General features: G+C 43.4%; 1 protein-coding gene across 1 annotated transcript in view; it reads left to right on the top strand.

Annotated features, from left to right (window-relative positions):
• Positions 1-2607: 2607 nt before the first annotated feature.
• The window catches only part of UNC5D (unc-5 netrin receptor D), a 207374-nt gene continuing 191381 nt past the window's right edge, over positions 2608-18600 (top strand). The window contains exons 1-2 of the mRNA XM_071799429.1: positions 2608-2689; positions 2931-3012. The gene's annotated coding sequence lies outside the window, so the exon portion shown is untranslated. The remainder of the gene's footprint in view (positions 2690-2930; positions 3013-18600) is intronic.

The raw sequence follows: 18600 nt of genomic DNA on the forward strand, positions 1-18600 counted from the left end.
TGCTTAATGTCCTGTTTCCTGAAGTCCTTTAAAATCAGTCTGTTTTTAAAGTTAATAATGAGCTTTTAAAAGTCTTGGGATGCATGTCTCACCTCTTCAGCCTTGCAGTCTGTGTCACCGCTTCCTTTACACACCACTTATATTCCCATTTCTCCACATCTCGGTTTGCAGGTTACAGTTTTCCTAAACATTTGAATCAGTTTTCCCCCTCCCACCTAGGTTAAAACTGTTCCTGGGGTAATAAAGCATTAACTAAATGATAGTATAAATAAGTAATTATTTGACAGCCCGTGTCTCGTAGTGGGAGCATTAGATTGACTTTCACAGGGCTGGCACTGCACAAGAAAGGGCAAAACATGGGGAGGAACCGACTGAGCTCTCCTGTGGTTTTGCTCAGACAAGAAACCGTGTTCAGCTGCCAAAGGTGCTGTTAAGGAGTTATCACAACAGAATAAATGGGTGAAAGCAGACAAAAATCCCCCTTGCTCAGGAATGTTTGTACATTTTAAGTGACAGTTTGAAATGTTACAGGGAAAATGCTTGACTGAATCTTGCATTATCTTTTTACTTCACTTCTAATAAAAAGGCTGGTGAGGAGAATATCCTGACAATTCTACCATTACAGTTGTCGGATCACAAATTCAGGGCTTGTACTTTCAATTAAAAGCAATTAGACAAAGCATGGTAAATACACAGCATATGAACACCCATGGTCTCTTCCAGGACTCTGCACTCCTTTGTCTTTTACACCTCTCCCTTTGTCATGATAAAACAACTGGAATGATACTACTTCAGTCTTCATACAGACTTCGTATGTTCTGCTCACATTCATAACAATGGAAAAAATAAAGACTATTTTCTTGGAACAGGAAAAGCAATCGCTTGGTTTTATTAAAAGACAGCAAGAAAACCAATACTAGCAAATGGTTTTAAATGTGACACACACAGACTGAGAAAGAGAGCTGTCCCGTCTAAATGCAAACCATGTTTAAAACCAAATATCTTAATGTTTCGCAGACCTTAACATCAAAAACTAATTGCCTATGTGCATTAGGAGCCTGAGGTGCCCTCCGCGCTCCGTGCACCAATGCTTTCAAATTCTCTGACCTGTTTGGCAAACGTCGCCTCCAGTTCATGCAGCACAGGTCGCAAATTGACATCTGCCTCCAAACGCTGTTCATCTACATTACTCGATGCAAATCAACAACTCTTCTTCCTGCAATAACACCTCCACAAGTCATCCCAAACCACTCATCACCACACTCCACATTTATGAACACGCTTCTCCACAGCACTGGGCAACCTGAAGGCTTTCAAGGTCCTAAATGGAACATTAAACACCTACAAGAGTCAGAAATTTACCCCCGTTACCATACAATTTTACCATTGGCAGCAATTCCTGGAGTGTTCAAGAGCCAAACTGCTTCTCTTAAGAGCACTAGACAACAGTGAATAATGCGTGTTTGTGGCTCATTTTTGATGCCCTACTACCACAGTTACTTTTGTCCTTTACAAATTCGGTTGCAATTTAGCAATCTATTGACTCGAATTCTTTTTTTTTTTCATACATATACTGCCTGCTGGATGCATAATTCAAATTCACGTATAAACTGTGAGCTGTTTGCTTTAGCAACAGCTATAATTTAAGCATAACCTCAGCAGAAAGCCATTCTGTGCCATCCCCCTGTAAAGTGTAATTTAGCCTGGATATGCAATCTTCCTCTCTGCCATTCTAATAGAAGAACTTGTTTGCTAAATAATCATCATAGAGTTTTGCTCAAAGCACCAGTTTTATGTAGAGTTAGGGGGTTTTTTCCCCCTTCTTCTCCCTGCCACACATCAATGTTGCCAAGCTAAACGAACGCTCTTTGGAGAGCTATTACAGCCATGCAGTTTTCATTTGAAAGTGTCACAATAAAGCAATGTTCCTTGATGCTAAGAAGCACACAGGGTTACAGCATGATAAAAACAGCAAATAAGATAAAATGATACATTAGAAAGGCCTAAAGGGCAAGAAAATGACACTTTTTAAAGCCTAAGGGATCTTTTTTTCCTTCCCTTCTGTGTGCCCTCTTAGTACTTGAGGGAAATCAGTGAGCACAACACAATGAGCCTAAACTGTTCGGTTTTGCTCCTCAGCCAGTTTCCTTCTGCTGTATAAGAGCAGCTGAGGTCAGACAAGGGCTGAAAAACAGAAATAAAACCCAGCAACCCAGGTGTGGGGGCTGCTAAGAGCAGAAATTCAGAGTCTCCTTCAAGCCCTCGTACATCACATTTAAACAGGACCCAAGGTCTGTGCAGAGCAAGCCTAAGCACAGCTTCTGCCTGCACTGCTTAACCAACACCTGGCTCAACACACAACCAAGCTACACACCTCCAACAACAATAATAGTTACTTACAGGCAAATATTAAGTGTGAGGAAACAAGAGGGTGCAGCAATTGCACCATACAGATAAGTAAGGTTGCGGGTACCTGTAGCTGAGAAAGAACAGAGAACACCTCAACAGCATCGCAAGCAGCCAAAGTGACGGGGAGGCAGGAGCCATTTTAAGAGAAAGGGAGGCCCTTGTGAGGGGTTTTGTAGCGGCGGAGGGCGGGCTGTGCCCGGCCCCGCTGGGTGGCGTTAGCTGATGGGGCTCAGCTGAGAGGTGCAGGGAGGGGCTGCTCTGCCCAGCCTCACCTGGGAAGGTGGGTATTTAGAGCAGATAAAAGGCGGGAAGTGGCTTTTTGGGGGCTTTTTTATGAGAGGGGTGGGGTAGAGAGCTGGTCCTGGCTGCCTGGGGAGCTGCTGCCTCAGGTGGGTAATGGCGTCGTGGGGCTGAGGGGGCTGTGGTGGGTTGATTCTGTGAGGAAAGCTGGCCGCCGGGGTGGATTTTTCTGAGGAAATTTGTGCGTGGCTAAGTTACTTTTTTTGTTTGTTTTTAATTAGGTCACACATCAGCTTCAAGGCGCTGCTATAGCGGTGGGACTGTGCGGGAATGGCTTCTGTGCAGCTACAAAATGGCGGCCCGGTGAGTAACAGGCTGTGTATGGGGCCTGCAGCCCCCACAGAACACTCAAGTGTTTCTAGTTGTGTTTAAACTTTGCCTACTGAAAAAGGGGAGTAATGCAAGTGATGGAAATGGAGGAAGCATTAAAGCAGCAAAGCTGCTGTTTCTAGTGCAACTTAAAAGCATCTGTTTCTGGAAGTTTCTGTGGCTGGCAGAGGCTGGTGAAGCAGTTTTCTGTGTGGAGAGAAGAGCGTTAGCGTGTTCTGGTAACACTGGGCTTTGTTCCTGTTGAAACTTCTAGATGGTTCTGTAAGTAGTGACAAAAATGATGGGTTTGGGAACTGAGGGGTTTCTGCTGGCTTAAAAACTGGTTACTGCTTAAAGTATGCAGTATCTGGGTACTATTAAAATAGATGTTATGAATGTGCTGTGTTATGGCTGAGGTACTGTGTAGAGTGGCTCCAGGGCATGTTTAATCTGGAGTTCTCGGGGTGCTAAATGAGGCCAAGGGGGCTCTGAGCGATGAGGCTTGTGCAAAATTCTTATTTTCTACCTTCTGAGGAAAAAAACCCATTCCTCCTTGTGCTCTTATTCTAAAAGAAGTAGCAGGCTTTGCTGTCTCAATTTCTAAAACTGAGTATTGTTGGCAACCTTTTAGCAACAAAGCTATGCAGGGAGGGGAGAGAGAGGGAATAAAACCCCTCGGAACAACCTTGAAAATCCGCTGTCAATACAAAGGTTATCCAACTCAAAGGCTATGCAACAGGGATTTAGAGTTACTCAAATGTCTAAGCTGACTATTGAAAAGCTTGTTGTGCCAAAGACTGCAGAAAGATGCTTCCTTTTCCCCGCACCCTGGGAATAGTACAGATTGTAAGAGCTCATTTCTCTATCTGATATTTCCTGACCTTTGCAGCCTACTCTATATGAACAGCAAAGATCAGGCTAAAGATGTGGAAGAGCTCTCAGATGAGCAAGTTATTTAGTCTAAAAATCATGTCACATCTGAGCTTTATTTCATGCTTTAATGTGGTTCCAAGCCTGGCTTAGTCACTTTGATTTTTACCTGTCTTTTTTTTGTTTTGCTAGTCCTAATTGACCCACAGTCTATAGCAGTTCTTGAAAGGAGAAGAAAAGCGTTTGATTATTGCTGGGTTTTGCCACTTCAGCCTGTGGAGAAGTGATTTAAAACAGCAAAAACTGCACTAAAGTTGGCTGGGGAAAGACTCATCACTGCGGAAACCTGCTAGTTTAAGGGGAGGGGAACTGTGAAATGAGAACCCCAAAATACTTAAGAGTGAAGGAAGACCTGAATGGGACTGCTGAGGAGAATCACTTAATGTGTTTTTCTGGTTAAATGGCAATATTTTCATTTCAACAGGAGTGTTTTGGATCCAAACTTGGCTTGTATGTCAGTATTAGTGTAATGTTCCAAAACAGGTGTTTCTGAAATTAACAGTAAATGTTTTGTTAAGGCAAAGTAGCCCGTTCCTTTAGCATTTAGTTCTGCCCAAGCACCTCTTCAGGCAGGTGAACTGCTCTGGTGTGAACACTTTCAGCTGTTGTCACCCCAGAACTGCCTGTGTAGAGGATGGAAAGAACAGAGCTGTGGCTCAGGGCGGCTCCTTAATTGACATTAATGCGTAACTCTGGCAGAGTATTTTCTTTTCTTATTTGCACTGAGTAGTGTGTGTCTTGTTCATAGTAGGTGAGTTTCCAGTGAGCTAGAGGAATGGATGTAATGGGGGAGGGATCAGCTGTAAATGATTTTCAGATTAAGATGGCAACTCATGATCTTGTTGGAGGGGCTGGACCTGTGATTGAAGCGCAGAACATGCAGCAAAGGGTGCGGGGTCAGTCACTGCTCCTGTAGGAACACATGTGGAGGGAAAGGACGTGTTTGGCACACAGAAGCAAAGGGTCAGATTGTAGCAAATCAGGCTTTTCTTTGTGTCTAATACAAAAAAAAAAAATGCAGCGGTTTCAGCACAATAGTAGATTAAATCATATCTAATGCAGCTACATTTACCATGCGCTCTCATCCAATTTGGTTAGAAACACTTTGTGGTTTCCAGACGTGGGTCAGCAAATACATGTCCCTGTTGGCAGGGCCCTGTCCTCTGCCTGCGGCGGGGGTCTCACGTTTGCACAGGCGTCTCGGTTCTGCTGGCAGGTTAAATTGCTTCTCCCTGCTCCCAGGCTGGGACTGACTGCCCAGGGGAGCAAACCGGGACACAGAGGGGCTCGTGTTGGCTTGTGAACAGAAGCACTGTCCTCCATGGCTTTTGAGTAACACACTCCATTAAGCTGAGGTTTTCTTCTGTGTTTTCCCTTAGCTGATATATTACTTCCTTTCTTTCCCTTTGTGATCAGCTCTGGATTGTCTGGTGTTACAACTGGCTCGTTCCTTTCTGCGTTGGCCAGGAAAGGGAGTGGGGGCTCCAGCTGCAGAGCTGTGTAAGGAATTTGTCATGCTTAGAGACAGTTTTATATTTCCTTAATGCAGTTAGCTGCTCAGATGCTGGTGGGGCCATTTGTCTTGTTTTAGTATGGTTTTGGTCCTGTGCATGTAACATAGATTTACCTCTAGGATGACGCTTATGGGTGTTTCATGCTTTTCACCATAGGTTTTGTAGCTGACTAGTTAGGATTTAATGCCACCAATGTCAATAATCGTAAAACTAAGCTGAGTAACGATACTGATGACTTTTGGCTCCTTCCAGTGGTATGATGACTGGTAACTGCGTCTCCTGTCCTTGTAGGCATTCGAATAATGATAGCACATGAATATTTTACTTCATTGTTATTGGTAGTGAAAAACAGTAAACAGCAAAAGCTGTAATGCTTGAGTCTAGGCAAAGAGGAATGTCTTGTCTGTCTTAGATGTTCTAGTTATCACATAAAAAAAGATCTAATTTTGACTCCTACTGTGCTGAAAGTGCATTGTTATCTGAGATTTATACTATTCAAATCTCCCTGACTGATCGAAATCACACCGGTGTACATGAAACAGCCCATCAAGATTTTACCATGATGTGAGAGCAAAAAGAGCTGAAGAACTTTAGAATCTCATTTTCAAGAGTCAGGTTTGCCACCTGAAAGAGTGTTTCTAGTATTAACATGTCTAACTTCTTCCAAGATGTTTGACTTAAATCAATTTTATAACTATATGCATATATGTTCATACTTAGAAGCAAAACCAGGGATGTAAAAAGCAGTTTTTCTCAAAGCCCAATGTTAATTACAAATTCCTAAGGTTGCTAGGAAACCTTATCTTAAATGAATATACAAGCAATCAGGCTAGATGCAGATATTAAAGAGATGCTGAGGAGATTTTCCTCCTGCCTCATTCCTCGTCTCCTGGCTGCGATGGGTGATTGATTTATATGAAGCCATGTCAGTTTGGGAACCACCATTCTGCTTCTGAAATGTGCTAAAAATGCAATGAGGGGTGGGGAGGATGTTGCCATTTGTCACATCTATTTTGTAAAAGAAGGGGTCATGCTGACAAGTCCCCTATTAAAATGAATCCCTTATTTATAATACTCATCCTGCCAACCTCTTTGGCTGGAAACTTTGGATTTTTAAGACAACTCTTGTCTCTAATGAAGAACAATAATGGAACTGTGATTTCCCCACCACCTTCCAGTGAAGTATGGCTTGCCTTGATCTAAGTCAACAAGCTTTTATTGCCCTCTCTCAAATGATCAGTCACAGAATATTAATCTGTTTGAAACATTTATACCCAAAGTCAGGTTTTGCCTGTTGTCAAGTGACTTAGAGATGCACAGTAAGGGACTGTAAGGGCATCTGTACTGGGTGGAATGGAATCCTGTTTGACAACAACAAAAAAATAGGGACCTAAAAAAGAAAACAGTCTCAGCACAACTGCCCTCCTGAAAAACTGGTGCCGATGTCGAAGAGGACAGAACGGGACACTTGTTCCTCCATGTCTGGGAGTCTTGAGTACTAAATTCTGTTGGAATGAGCATCTCTCCTGTACACTGGGAGAGCTCAATGCACTTAACTCTGCTACCAAAAATGTGGGTACCCGTATAGGTAAGTGGCCCTCACGTGCTTACCCCAAGACTTGGCAGAAGTTAATGCTGAATTGTGTTTTAAGCACCGATGTCCTGTCGTTATCCAGCCTGCCTTTACTCCCGGGGTAGCCCCCACTACCAGGATGTTTCTTTCCAACTGGCGTGCAGAAATCCCAAGGTTTCCCAAGTTGTGGAAGCGTTTGAGAATAGAGGACACTGAAGGTGACAGCTGGAGCCAGGGGGGGTGGTGAGCAGTAAAGAGATCAAACACAGTGCTCTTGGGTGTGCCGGATCCGAGCTCTCGAGAGCCTTCCTCCAACTCCTTCACATTTATCTGGAGTTCAGACAGGAGGGAGGATGGTTTAATGGTTTAATTCCAGTGATGTTTTTTTGCTAAAAGACAGAAATAATCATGAGGTTGAAGCAGGTTGGAAGTCTCAATGGTTGGGTATTGATCTGAAACTCCTTGGCGAAACAGGAACCAGCACATTGACAAAATAAACATACCCTGTGCAGCAAATAGTTTATTGATGATCTGCCCACGATGAAGTCATGGAGGTGACCTTACTGCCCTGACTTACAGGATTTTTCTGACTGCAGTATTGAAAGAGCAGAAATAATACATTAATTTCATGTTGGAGCTGGGGGAATTACCTCTTTGGGTTTGTTTGTCGTGTCAGCTTTGTTAATTACCCAAAGAGCTTTCTTGATAGTTATTATTAGAGGCAATTTTATCCTTTCAAGCACTGGAGACCAAAGCTCTGTAAACAAAAAAAATTATGGGTCTGTAGTGCTCTCTAACCTGTGTTTCTAAGGATGTGTGTGTGTGTCTGGGGAGCAAGTCGTCCTTTGAGGGAGGAGGGCGGACTAAGAACAGTCCCAGCAGGTGTCTGGAGTAAATGCACAACAGGAGATGTTGGCTGGAAGCTTAACCTGAAGTCTGTTTTTTCCTTGGCTAAGTGGTAAACTCTTACTCTAAAATAACTGTGCCTGCGACTTTGGGCAACTGCTCTCTGCTTAAAAATAAATGACTGTTGTAATCCTGTTTGTCTCATCCCTCTGAAAAATCATAGCTGTTGTTAACATCAGCAGTCACAGGAGCTTCTTGTTCTGTATCTGGTTTAGAGCGTTGCACAGGAGCCACACACAAAGACTCACCTGGTAATATTGCCGATAAGCTTGTGCTGAACACGCGCTGCCAAAAGAAAATACTGTTTAATATTTGCCAGAGAGGGGTGCTGTTACCCTGGGGAGCCTGATGTTGCTGAAATGTGTCTAGCTGTTCTGTCCTCAGAGGAAAACCCTGCAGAGCTGTGCAGCATCCGGAAATATTAGAAGTAAATACAGTAAATTAACTTAGTAGAAAAAAAACCTGAAGATTTCACTACAGTTTTAATTTTATATCTCTGTGTTCACACAGCATAATATATTGATTGCTAGCTGCTGGACTATTTGGTAATTATGAACGACTCATTCTAAGTTTTGGGGTTTTGCACCTCAGCTTTGCGCCAAGGTGGTGTTTTGTACTGCTGATGCTGCTGGGAAAAGCAGAGATATTGTGTTGAGAAGCATGTCTGATATGTGACTAATTGCAGCCTGTCTGTATGTTAAAGCAGCCTGAAACTTTGGACAGTCTAATGTCTTCCAGGGAGTTCCCATTAAGTACATTTGATGGCAATGAAAGAAGATTGGCAGCCTTGGAGACAGAGAGTCTGATTCTACTGCTGCTGCAATAACTGCAACCCTAATATTCCTGAATTGGATCTAAATTTCTCTGGGGATACACCTATAAAATGCACATGCTCCTGTCAGGTAATTCTGGTCTTCTAAGTAGAACTGAATGACCCAGATAGGCTTGGATACAAAAGACCTGGTTCTCTGCAATCCCAGGTCACTGTGATGGGGGGATGAAGTGGAAGGATCTGTTTTTAACTTTGGCTGCACAAAGACACAGTGGACAAGCCCGAGAGATTTTGAGGCTCACATGTGTGTCTCCCTAGAGGTAAATCTCTCGACTCCACAGAAATGCTTCACTGCCTTTAGCTGATTGCAATGCGGAAGGTTCTAGATGGACTGGTTGAATATTTGGAGTCTCAGAAGGGGATCTGTCTTGATTAAAATAAGCTTACGGTTCTGTCTGTAATTTTGTTTTTCTACAGGAAAATATTGTTAATCTATATAGCTAGAAGTTTAACTGATGTACCAACTTATGCTCTTGGGTCTTGAAAAAGATGCTGTTGGAATCCAAGCATACTAATGATTGACACTAATTGTTTTCAGTCATGTAGTGAATTTTATGGATAATGCTTCTCTGAATAGATGGTAGGTGCAGATATTAGAGTGTAATCATACAGCAGTCACTTTGTGGTAGCAGTGCCTTTTGTAGAAAAGGTCAAAATAATTTGTGGTGGCTCTTATTTTAAATGCTGTGTTTACCATGGATAAAATTGGCCCAAAAAGGATTTAATAAAGATGGTTTAATCCTCAGGAGGTTCCTGAGGTGGAAGGATGCTTGTTTCTCATGTACTGTGCCAGACTGATGCCACTCGGGCTGATCTGGGTTGATTTCTGCACCATGCGCTGTGCTCCTTGGAGCTGGCTGCTGCTCGCCCCCGGTGAACCGCTTGGCCTTGCCAACCACCAAAGCTGTTTCACTGACTCTTGTCCTCTGCTTTTCCGAAGCATTTCTTTGCATCACTGAAGAGATTAATTCTCTTCCTTTCCAATAATATACAGATCCTTTTCACTGCTTTTTATAGCTAAAGGTCCATGTGAAGAAGAAAGGGTGGGGGGGGGTGTGGAAATTTCACTTAGCCATATTAAATATTGGACTCTTCATGTTTTCCTCTCTTTTAATTACAGACTGTTTTTCATCCTGAAGTTAACAGTCTCCTCTCTACCTGAATCAGGATTTCAATGACTGACCAGTAATTCTAGGGCAACACTGCTCTGTTCTAACCACACTAGGTGTGTGTGTTTGCCAGAGCTGGGGAGGATGTGGAAATAGACTTGATGCCTTGCTTATCAGTCTAATTATCGAAGTAAGTTAAGCTGCCATGATTTACCCAACCTCTGTGTGTAGGCAGACAGATTTAGAGTCATTTGAATGGAAGAAGAAATGTGTTTTGAACTAAGGGAGTTTAGGGAATACAGGTAAATTCAGCACCAAGCTGACCAATAGCTTTGTGCTGGTGTAGACTATAAAGAACAAAACCAGCAATAATGGAAGCCACCATTATAAATCTGCTTCTTATTGCTTACAGCTTCAGGCTGACTTAAAATCAACTTTTATTAGCTCCATATTAGGGGTTTGTTTCCTCTGGATTTGATTACTGGGATGGTGGCTATATTTGAAATCTGCATTTCCATATAGATGGAACTGCTCTGCTGTAACCCTGCCGCATTCCTGGGGAGGCAGAGGAGTTCAGCAGGCTGAGTGGTCGTAAAGAACGGGCTGTGACAGGCCAGGGAGGTGAGGAGGGAGGCACTGGGGGGAAACGCTATCTGGAATGGCTCTATCAGGCATCAGACTGTAATTGCATGGTGTTTTATTTGTATTAGGCTAATGACTATAGTCTTTGTCTGAAATAACAGTACCATTATCCCAGGTCCTGCCTTTCGATGAATGGACATATGAGAAAGGATGCTGCTGTCCTGTTTCAGAGGAGAAGAAACTGAGGCAGAGATGTAGTTTTTCAGCCTTGCAAAGGGCTTGAGGATCCCTAATATGCTTTGAGCAAGCCAAGAACATTTATCCTTGCATAACAGGCAAGCGGGTGCTGCCCAAGGAGAGAGGTGGATCTTCCCCTCCATTAAAAAGCCCTTCCTCGAGTCTCAGTGCAAGTTGTAATTTCCAGCTGGCATGATGAGTGGGATTTCTGAAGTTTTGTTTCCATCTCCAGCACAGTGGGAGACGTCCAGGTGAAGCGCTTTACCACAGGCTCTCTGCTCTGTAAAACATGGACATCAGCTCTTCTGTGAAATGTTGACATCTGCAGATAAATACCGTGTCCTGCAGCCTGTGCCAAATCACCTCTCTTCATATGTAACCCTTGCTACAAACACCTCCTACCTGGAGATTTTCAGTTGCAAGTGGAAAATTGCTCTATTAGCAGAACAAGGAGAAGTTAATCCCTTCCAGCACCAGTTTCTTTATGGCTCTGAAAACTTTGAATTGAATATGCAATAACAGGTAGAAAAAATTAGGTACAATCATGTAATAGGAGAATTACTCCAAATTGATTTCCCCCCCTTCCTTCTTGTACTAATTTTGTACCTATTTGATGTTTCTGGAATGAGCTGGTTTTGCATGGAAGTTATTACCAGAGAGGTACCCCTGCAGACTGAGGGGGAATTGAGATGAGAGTTTCTTCGGGTGTGTATTAGTGAGCACTAATGGTCCCATCTCTTGAAGCAAAACTTCCGAGTTAATACAGTGCTAGTCTACCTTTGAAGTCCTACCTAAACCCCCAAGACGGCTTCAGGAAACTTATGCTTCATGGTCTTTTGTGCAGGGGTTAATAACACAGTGGACTTGCTGACGTTATATCCCCTTTCCATTCTGTATGTGTAAATCAATGGAAAAGCAGAAGCTGCAGCAGGGACACGGGCCAGGGCTGCCATGCTTGTGTTTGTCATGGTTGTTACTGGGTGTCACAGTGAGCTTGTCCCTTTCTGGTAGATAAGTGTGCAGAGCAGCTGTGATCTGACTTCACGTTTCAGATGGGTCTCTGAACGTGTCACATCCAGCAAGTGATAGCTTTGCTGGAGATTTTTTCTTTTCCTGCTGGTATATGCCATGTCCTTGGGTTTCTTCTCAGTGCGTTATTCTCATATATTTAGCTTATTCCACTACTACACAGGACAACAGAAAGTTGTGAGATAAACCTGTAACAACACTGAGCAGGAGGAAAGAAGCTGTAGCTGAAATGTTCTTTGCACAAAGATGCTTCCCCTGGAACAGGGAGCTTTATGTTGCTGGTCCATTGCTGCCTCATGGCATCAAATATTCATTCTGTGTCTGCATTTTGATGGTGCTAGTGTGATACAAGAAGACATGACGTTGCTTTAAGCCAGCCAAACCGCAGAGCTGTCAGAAAGGAGACCACAGCTTCGTGGGGCTCTCTCTTCAGAAGCAGCAGTTAACAGGCAAGTCTGGTGTAAAGAATGGAAGGGTTGACAAAACAGGGGGTAGCCCGAGAGGGGATGAAGCTTTTCTGAACGACGTGGTATTTGGCTTGAAGATGTAAAATCCCAGTCCTTTTGTACATAGAGAGAAAAAGCAATTTAATCTGTAGTACAACAGACTGCATAATAAACAGATGCAGGTACATAACCTGTTAACCCTGAGCTGTTGGCTGCTCAACAGACTGCATAATAAAAGATCTGAGCTATATTACTTTGAATTATTGCTGGTGTAACAGACTGCAGGTAATAAACAGGCACAGATGTATTAGATTCACCTCTTTTTAGAGAGAGTAGGAAGTGTTATTTTTCCCTCCTGCTCTTCCTGGCACATGCTGGGCTACTGCAAAATGGACTTGATTGGATGCTGTTGGCATTTTAGCCCAGGTCAGTGAAGACCAAGAGTGGTTTCCTTATGACAACTGTTTTGTGATTGATGTGAAGAATTTTAGTAGCTATCAAGACCCTTTTTGATTTGAAGTGTGTCCACATTGTCAAAACCCACCAGTGTCACAGCAATGTGTCAGCATACCAACAAGCCAGCTGTGTCATGTGTTTCCTTTCAGCCATGGCTGCGACAAGCAGCCTGGGATTTGGCTGGAAATGTGTGTGTTTTCAGAAGAGCTGATGTGGGGAGCGGGATTTGTTGCCAGAGCTTGTGCTGTCACAGTTCTGGGAATAAACCATGGCCGTTTCTCAGCTGTCAATGCAGTGCTTTCATGAGAACTGTATTCAAAAGCTCCTGCACTTTATTTCCTCATGCTCCTTGTGCTGGGGCGGCAGGAGGGGTTCAGCACATCACTTGTGCTGGGCTCACCTCCTGTACTTACCCCAGTTTCTAGAGTTAACCCTGCCCCCACATCACCGGAGACACCCTGAAAGAACCCCCCAGCAGTGCTGTGGACAGAGGAAGGTCTACCCAGTGACTGGGTCACTGTCAACAGTTATCCAAGCTGATTCTGCTGATAATTACTTGACTTCTTAGCTCAACTTGAAGTATGAAAATGTGGAAAGTCATTTGCCCTGACAGTTTTACAGGCCACGTAAACTTGTAAGGACATCCTCATCAGAATTACGCATTTGGCCTTTATCACAAATAATTATTCTGGACAGCCGAGGAATGTTTATCGGGGCACGTTCAAATCCTGGCTTGGTCAGGAAACAGCTCGCTCTGTGTGCCAGTGCCTGGGCGAGAATCATTGTCACTCCTGGCAGCTGAAATCCCAGACAAGATCTCACACCGCTTCTGCCTGGGGAAGGAGGGATGGAGCAGCTGGATTTTAACCAAAGCTGTTGATGTCAAGCCACCATAACAATCTTTCTGTGTGGAGCTTTTGAGAGATTGTGTATGCTGTGCATCTGTGTAAATGGGAAGAAGTTTCTTTCAGGACAGTGGACCGGGTGATAGGGTTTAATTCTAGAATTTGACATCTCCTTACCAATGTAAAAAGACTGAGAACTTAAATCTTTCCATCCTGAAATCCTGTGTATGTGAGACAAGGATAATGTTTCTAAATCTGACTTTTGAGTTAATGTTTATCTTGTTAGACCGTGGCTTTGATTCTGCACTCCCTTGCTACCACTGTTTTTGTACAGTGGCACAACAGGGCCCTTGGAAAATGGTCTGGATTAGTCTTATGAAATAAATAATAGCTTCACTGAGCAGTGCAAAGAAATCACAAGAGAAGGTAAGAGAGCCGTGTTCTTTTAAAGCATCAGAAGAGACGCATTAGGGATAGTTTTGCTGAAAGAGAATTTGAATAACTCTGTTTCAGCTCACTGATCAATATGAAATCAGCACAGGATGAAAATGAATCAGTGGCACTCGATAGCAGTGGCCGTCACCCATGCTGTTCCCATTCACAGGTGATAAAAGGAAAAGTGAACAGACAACAGATCAAACTGACGAATCTGTGTCCCCTGCTGGAGATATAATCATTGTCTGACTTATTTTTCTGTCCCAAAGGAACTTAAGTTGAGCCTCACTGGATGGTATAATTGTGTGGAACTAAAAGACAACTAATCTTAGTGTTGAGAAGGTATAACCTGCTCCTCTATGGGTTTTAGTAAAGCTCATCTTTTATCTACACTATGTAAAACCTATTGTCAAAAGGTGTGCTTGGAGGTTGCTGTTGATGGTCAAGAACCTCTGAGATGCTGTAGCTGACTGTATGTTACTGCACTGCACGTGTGAAAGCAGGTCAGTGTGAGCTGCCAGGTGCTCTCTGTTTGGCGAAGGTTTAATGTTCCCCGTGCTTCACAGCTCCTAGCTCAAAGCTCACAGAAATATGGAAGAATGTTAACTTGATTTGGGAGAACTCTTGGCCAGGCTCAGCTTTTCTACCAGTCTGACCTTTGAAGATAGACCAGAGTTAGTGCTGAGACAACAGCAAGGAGGCAAGAACTGGGTCTGTCTTGTTGAAGGTCCCCTGTGTTCAGCGGTTAACAAAGCTACTTTAAATCATCTGACAAATACTTAATTACAAGCCAAAGCTTTCTCTGCTGTCACTCAGGAAACTTGTCTGATTCCATCCATTGCATGCTTGAAGAACTATTAGAGTGATGGGCCTGTGTGGGTTTCTTTTTCCCCCTCTGTAACTCTTCCTGCTCATGGACACAGAAGAAACAGGCACCCTCAGGAGTTTACGTGTTGAGTAAACTGTGCTGCAGCACTGTGATCTCTTTTCTGGCTCTTCTCTGACACAACTGTCCTTTTCTGAGTCTTTTTTACTACGGCATCTGTTCTCTCCAACTGTTTTTCTCCTCGCTGTTACATGACCTTTCATTAGAGGATGGTCTTATGGTCAAGACTGGCCTGGCACGGTGACAGGCAAATCCATAGTCAGTTCTTGCCTCAGTACAATATAAGGACCTGGGTGGTCAGGAGCTGATTTCCATTTATCTGTGGACGTAAATGGAACTGTTGCAAGTCCCATGCTGCTTTGTCATTTAGAGCCAGAACTTCAGGAGTGTAACTGGAATGTTTCCTCTCGCTCCTGTGGGGCTCTGGCAGCCCAAGCTGACTGAAGGCTCATTTCTTTGTGCCTGGTGCAGCAGCTTTAGTTCCACTGAGGAAGGGTTTCTTCCAGAAATTGGTCAAGCATTTTAGAGAATGGAATAGAAGTTTGTTTATTACAGCTACATCCCCACAGGCCCTGCCTTGGAGGCAAGCAAGGCACCGCAAATACAGATTATGGTGTCCAGCTGAGCCTTGTGAGCACTTACCCCTCCTCCGTTAACCTTCTCACTCTGTTTGGTGTAGGTGATAAATATTAAACCAGGGGAAAGGCTCACTGTGTACTTCCATGGAGGTCCATGTCGTCCATGTCCAGTAGCTGGTGATGGCATGTAAATTCATCAAAGAAAACACAAAATCAGGTGGTAATTAAAACTTCCTACTTTGTGATGGAATGACAGATGCTGAAATTGAAATTATTACCTCCTAGGGAGAGAAAACAGCGAGGGTTTGGTACAGACCGAGGCAATACTTCTGGAGCTCAGATAGAAACCTACTTTTCCTGAGGAACTATTTTGCTTCTTACCTTGCAGCATCTCTATAATAGAAAAATCCAACTCCTATCTCTTCAGCTGCTCCCTTTTGCAATTAGTTTTCTAGAAGCAAAAGCAAGGAAGACATTGAATTTCCGAACTATTACACACGCCTTCATGGAAAATCACAGGTTTTCACACTGACGAAAGCACTAGCTGACCTTAAGTTTTTTTCTAACAACTTAAACTCCTACAGAACTTTAACTGCACTACCTGGCTTGGTATAAAGCCAGTTAAAATCGCTGCAGCCAAGAATGGATTTAACAGTTCCGTTTGAACCGTTTGTAAGGTTTCCATTTTACACTACAGAGTGGGAGATCTTTCTGTCAGTAACCCCGGCAATTAAAGGCAAAGCAAATGTTTAGGTTACAAACTTACTGTGGAAGTTTATCTATGGCACTACATTATGGCAATAATCTTCCAAGGGTAGGAAAATGAGGTAAGATGAACTATTTTCTGCAGGCATGCTCTGATCCCTGAGCAGCCAGGGTAGGGGGAGATGGGACAGTGTCCTTGAAAAGAAATGATCAGTGGAGAGAAGGGGGTTTTGGAGGAGCTGGGCCTCGGGCTGTTCCCATAGCTGCAGCATTATTGCTCTGAAGAGCAAATTGTTTTGGCCTTAATGAAAAAGGGGATGTTTCTAAAGAGCTTCCTGAGGTGGTGTCAGCGCAAAGGCCACAGAAGCCACACGTCCTACAGAGCTACAGGGGCCAGGGTCACTCCATGTGAGGTTTTAGTTCTGACAGACACTGAACTGTTAACTTTGGCTTCTAGTAAAGCTGCTCAAGCAATAGGAGGTTGGATGTGCTGAGTTGTCTTCTGGTATCATACTCGTTTTACATCCATATATTCCAGCTGGTTCCACAGACTTGCTGATTTACACCAGGGATACTAAGGACAGTTTAGCTCACCCTTTCTGCATTGCTCAGGAATGTTTTCCTTATCTCATTTTTGGTGTAAGAAACACTAATTGAAATTCATGCTCGTATGTCTTATGAACTATGAGTCAGAGGAATAAAAGCACTTAATCACTTAATGAAATTATTGCCTCTCCAAGCATGGAAAAAAGAAGGGGGTGGGGGAGCATAAAATATTCTATGGCAATCACTTTAAAAACAAGTCACTACTACTTTGTAGTATGTGTAACTTGGTATGTTCCTCTGCCGTGCACCAGTTCATAAAGAGAATGGTTATGCACGCTTTAGCTGTTCTGTAGCTGCATCCCATGTCAGGCTGACAAAATGAGCTGGCTTGCTTTTAATTAGTAGCTGGATGAAATACTGAGGGGTTTTAAACCCCACTCAGTGGCACCTTTTGCAAATATGCAGATAATAAAACCTGAGCTCCAGCCAAGTTCCAGTTCGGCCAACAGTCTCCTGTGTCTCCTGAGGAATCCCCTGCTGTGGAGCTTCCTTTGCTCCCGGTCTAAGCTTTTTTTGCTGTGTTTAGGGCATGTTCTTCAGCAGAGTCTGTGTTCTGTTTAGATGGATGTGTGTGAGCACCGAGTGAATTGATTCTTGTCAATTATAAAGACTGCAAAGAGTCTGGAGACTCCTTGAGATGAAAAGCACTGAAAAAATGTGAAACATTAATTATTTATCTCTTGGTGTCATTATTGTATGGAGTTTAAATTACTACTTCAAAATCATTTCTCATTACCCTGTACTGTCATCTCCGCAGATACAAAGAACTCATACAGCAGACATCGGGGAAAGCAAAGCCACTCTGGATTTATTAGGGAAGAGGCTCTTCTCCCCACCCGTCCCTTCCTCCCACTGGCCAACTGGATTAGTTTGGACTAAATTAAATAGGCTCAAAAAGCCAAAAGAAAGAAGCAAATCAATACAGAATAAGAAATTAAAAATCACTTCATTGAATTTATTTTAATCTGCGAAGTTGTAAAGTGCTTAAACTGCAGATCCCGCACTCTGCAGAAACCCGAGGGGATTCTCGGGGTGAATTTTGAATGCAGTGCTCGGGCTTGTGGTTCTAGTGCATATGAAATGAAGTTTCTTTTGCTCCCAGTGGTCAACTGACTGGATTTGTACCTGGGAGTGAGGATGAGAAGGGGGTTGTACATCATGTGTTTTTGCACAGTGCTGATGTTTTGGTGACAAGGAAGCCCTTTTGGTTCTGTGAATACTTCACCCTAGAATAAACCGCTTCCTCTTTACTGGACCTTTTTCCCCCCTTAGATGGTGCGTTCTTTTTTCCTGAGTAATACATCATTGAAGCAACTCATTCTGGTGATGAATTACTTGTACATGTTATCAGATGGGCCTGTTCTGATACTCCTGCATCATCCAGAGTATTACACTAATATATCAACAGACTGAACTGTTGCTCCGATTATGTGCCTGGGTCTCATATATCACTGTGCGCTCACACATGCACACAGGTCCTGCTGAACAGCGTGGTGCGAAAGTGGTGCGTGGAGCGATGCCCTGCAGTAAAGTCAGGATTTGGGGGCAGTTTGTAAAAGAATCTGCCAGCCAGGAGCTCGAGTTTTTAAGGCTATCAAGTCCTTTAACATTTGGGTCATATAATTTGAATACCCTTCAGAACCAATGTCTTCGGATGTTTCAGCTCTTACGACAATGCTCGGAAATGTGCTCATACCCAGCAGTGAGTTTTGAAGTCTAGGGGGTCCAGCCCTCCCTCTTTTTAGTTTGGGAACATTGCAGTGTTAACACTTCAGTATCCCCCAAGTGCTAAGAGGGACAAGCCCAGCTTAAGGGGGCAGGTGGGCTTAGGAGCAGAGCATAAGGTGCATATTTTCCAACCTTTGAACATTCAGAACAGTTTGAGGGGGAGGGTTGTCTTGTTTTACTCACTA

The sequence above is a fragment of the Patagioenas fasciata genome, chromosome 26 (genome assembly GCF_037038585.1).
Source record: "Patagioenas fasciata isolate bPatFas1 chromosome 26, bPatFas1.hap1, whole genome shotgun sequence".
In the NCBI taxonomy this organism is placed as follows: Eukaryota; Metazoa; Chordata; class Aves; order Columbiformes; family Columbidae; genus Patagioenas; species Patagioenas fasciata.